This window comes from Oreochromis aureus, linkage group 23, assembly GCF_013358895.1.
Source record: "Oreochromis aureus strain Israel breed Guangdong linkage group 23, ZZ_aureus, whole genome shotgun sequence".
NCBI classification, from domain to species: Eukaryota; Metazoa; Chordata; class Actinopteri; order Cichliformes; family Cichlidae; genus Oreochromis; species Oreochromis aureus.
The window spans coordinates 42,347,762-42,352,234 of record NC_052963.1 but is presented as its reverse complement, the minus strand read 5'-3'; positions in this window follow the sequence as shown (position 1 = coordinate 42,352,234).

Here is a 4,473-nt window from a genome sequence, read left to right as displayed (position 1 = left end):
AGCAAACTGACTGCGCTTCACAACAAGATGACATGAAGGTGAACCACACAACAGGTAATCTAGACCAGATTAATTTTAGACAGGAGAACACACAACTTTAAACTGCTCCAGCTGTGTTCATTTCTTAGCTGCAGTCACCTTGAAATGCTGCCAGACGCTAAGCAACAACTTATGATGAACAAAATTGTTCTGTACAGATAAGCTGCTGGATGAGAATCTGCCTCCCCCATGGCTGTCTCTCAGCTCCAAAGAAGGAGGGACACTTCAGTTTATGGATCCGTTTTGTAACAATTGCACATCAGCAGAGACAGCTGCACATCTGCATCTGGAAAGAGCAGATGTGCAGTGTTGGCAGGATTTTGTTGTACTTTGTTAAACCTAATAAAAATTATTTAAGGCATTTCTTTTAAGAATTGGACATTTACATTATCCTAACTTTTTATACTTCAAGCTTCAAGGATTAAAAAAAAAAATAAAAGCAGATCCTTTGAAACTATTTCTAAAGTTCAAAAGGTCTGCAGAGGAAATGTTATGTTATGCAGCCGCTTCACATGAAGCAGTGAAGTCTATAAAATGCCTCTGTGGATATTTGTTTCTGGTGCACTGTCACCCAGCGGTTCACTTGTGACTTGGTTTCCAGTTGCTTTGTAACTGATAGAAGGCGCACCTGAGAATGGACAGCAAGACTCTGGCAATGTGACGACTGGTCAGACATTTCGGGAGCTCAGAGTGTATTCCACTGCTGGCTGTTACGTGTTGCATAAAGCAGCAGACAAGCTGAAAGCTGTGCATTGATACATTTGTCAAGCTGGTCACACAGACCTCTAGTACATTTTCTCTCTCTGAGCTGTGATCTGTATATCCAGATTGTTCAGTTCCAGCCAGTTGAACCGGCTTCAGGTGTTCAGTTCAGACTCAAATGGTTTTTTTTTTACCAAAAATTATACATAAAATATTGACATAACCACTGTGACAAATGGGCACTAACCCTGGAGTTTGGCCTTTTTGTACAGACCAAACGGACTACAACTTAAGAAAACACCAGCAACAAGAAAACTGCTGCAAAAGCACACAAAACACAACGGAAATAGGAAAAACAAAAACAGAAATAGGAAAAAAGAAAACAGAAATAGGAAAAAAATGATTTCCAAAAGCACAAGAGAAGTGTTTATGGGGAGACAATAACCCGACGGACCAGTTGCAGGAACCAAAATATGCTAGGTAAGAGTGCTTTAATCTCATGATTCATATAATACTGACAGATTTTTAGGCTAATAGTTAGGCTAACACACGTACCTCTCATCTTTTCTTTCCTCACAAAACTGATGGATCCTCCACTTCTTTTAAGTGTCTCCCAGCACAATTGTAAGCATATTTTGGTTCCTGCAACTGGTCCATCGGGTTATTGTCTGTTTTAGTTTTTCTGTTTCTGTTTTCTTTTTTCCTATTTCCGTTTTCATTTTTGCTATTTCCGTTGTGTTTTGTGTGCTTTTGCAGCGTTTTTCTTATTGCTGGTGTTTTCTTAAGTTGCAGTCCGTTTGGCCTCTCGGGGCCACCGTATTTTTGCCTCTCTGGACTATATTTGGAGAGAATCGGGGCTTTTCAGTTTGCTAGCTTGGTAAACACAGTGCATCCACAGACTTATCTGAGCTAATTTATAAATAAAATATTAGAATTTTACTTACTAAAAAATACAGACTTACATTTACCTTTCTAAAAGACAGTGAAACTACAAAAACAGTTCAGAGGTGCACTTCGGTTACTCCAAGTAGCCGAGCTAAAGGCTAGCAGGCTAGCCACCAGTGTCAGCATCCATCATCCCCTCAAAATGGCCACAATATAATTTAAACAGGTAAGTTTTAGAAAATTTCAAATTATCTACAGATACTACAACCATTTTTTAGTAGGCCATAAATATATATATTGCTACTTTTTTGCCATTTTAACATAGGAGCATAGAAGGACTCATTGCCCTTGGAGCCAGCCTCAAGTGGCCATTCTGGGAACTGCAGCTGTTGACACTTCAATATTAGCTTTATTACTGTTTTCACTCTCTCTGTGTGTATACAACACTTTGTATTTAATCATGAGTTATTAAATTCTGGCTATGTTTCACAGTGTGTCTTTTGCACTGCCCCCCTCCCCTCACCCCCCACAGGTTGGAAAAATGGCTTCCGCTCCCTCAGCCTGGTTCTGCCAGAGGTTTTTTCCTGTTAAAGCTATTTGCTCTTTCCCACTGTTGCCAAGTGCTTCCTCGTGGGAGGTCATCTAAATGCTGGTGTTTTCTCTCTATTATTAGAGTCTTTACCTTATATTACAAACCACCCTGAAGCAACTTTTGTGATGATTTGGTGCTATATAGATCAGATAAAATGGAACTAAACTGAAAGGAAATTTGACTTTGAATTTTTTTCAGCCTTGAAGGTTGCAGCTTGGTATTTACTGCCTGGAGATTTATTGATCAACATTAGATCCACTTCAAAGAAAGACCTACTAATGCTGGCTAATAGCAGCTAACAGTGGCAAAAACAGCAGAGCTTAGCAACAGAAAAATTCAGGATATCACCAACAACAAGTGAGCATCACAGACTCATCGACTTATAGACTCCTTTCAAGTCTCCTCCAAGGAAAATAGACATGGACACCAGCTGAGATGAACAAGGAAATGACTCACTATAGATGAAAGGTGGGCAGAGTTGTTTGCCTTACAGTGGCCACCACAGATAGGATTATGCACTTTAATTGAGAGGAGTAAGAAAACAGAATTCAGTTGACTGCAACGTCTGCGATCTGCTGATGTCTAGCTGTGATATTTTACAAAGTGCACCTTTAAAATCAAACAAATCTGTCCCTCAAATCGTTCCAGTTCTTTGTACATTCCCTCATGTCCATTCTGATGAAATAAAGGCATGAATAACAATTTCCAATTAACAGCATGGTACAAAGGAACTCACCTTGGCAACTTGGAAGTGATAAAAGCAAGAGCGAGTCAACATGAGCCTCCAAGGGGAAGGCTGACTCAAATATTAAGTCATGATTTCGCAAAAGTGTCAAGGAGGACCTAGAGTTTCCATTTCCACAAATCTGTTGAAGGCACAAACACTACCTTCTCTTTATTAAGTTGGAGAAAATTGTCAAATATCTGATTTTTGATACAGTCCAAGCACCTATGGAAGATCTATAACTTAGAAAACAAAATATATAGTGCTGAAAAGAGACAGTAACAGAAACAGTAATGGCCCCAAAATAGGACCCGAACTTACAAGCAGCCACAGAAAAGGATCATTCAGACAAATATGAAGAAAATAATGAAAAACAAATCTACAGAATACATGAAAAAAAAGCTTTTATTGGTGTAACAAGTCTTAGTGAACCACTAGTTTAACATTAGCCAGCCGGTCCTGGGTAACATATGCGCATGTGTCCATGCAAATAGAGACTCATACAGGTCTTTCTCTTCAGGGCCATCCATCTTTCTGCATTTCTCTCTCTCTGTAGGCGAATGTGGACACTGGTCTCCATTGTTTGCAAAATCTCTCAGTCTGATTTCGTCCATCAGTCATCAAACTGAAGTATCAGGTACACAGAATACAGAGCTCAAGTTTCAGAAAGCTTGTCGTAATCCATCGTCCCGCAGATGATCACACTTGAAAAAGTGCAGCAGGGAAATTATCATAGAGTTATAAAACCAAAACAGCTTTATGACACTCTGACAAAGGCAACATGTGAAGGCTGAATCATCAAACTACCCTGTACTACTGTGGCACAAACTAATCTCTGAAAAAAGTATCTTTGCGTCTGTATTCCATACGTGTTTCCTTTATGTCTTCTTTCAGACCACATCAATGCCTCTATTCTGTTTCAGTCTTCTTGACACAATAATGAATTGGGAAAAGTCAACACCTTCACTTTAAATGGCTTAAAAGTCAAATTAGAGCGATCACATCATGGAAACTTCCTTTCTTCAGTCTCCTTTCTACCTAAATCTGTCTCCTTCTACTTTGCCCGTCTATCTCTGTTTGTCTTATATACGCACCCTCTAAGGCTTTAAGTGTGAGATGCTGTGTGCCAGCAGGACTTGTAGCCACTGACATTGGGTTAAATGTGGAAACAGGACCTGCGTGTCTGATCTCCGTCTCTTTGTGAAAACATAGCAACCCAAATAAGGAGATCGGCCACGGCTGAAGAGCGGAGCAGCCAGACCATTCCTGAGAGCGAGCTTGGATGGGTGGTTTGATAGGGTGGAGTGTGTGTCTAAGAGAGTGATAGCCAGGGAGTAAGGATGGAGTGGACGCAGAGTGGTGAGTGGCTGAATGAAGAGAGGAATGGACAGAGAGTGAGAGGATGGAGAAAAGTGATGGATGTAGGGAGGGAGGGGGAAACATGGGAGGAGGATGGCGATAGGGGTGGTGAGTGGAGACTGGAGGCAGGTTCTGTTGAAGTTTAAATAACCATCCTTATAGGGCTTGACTC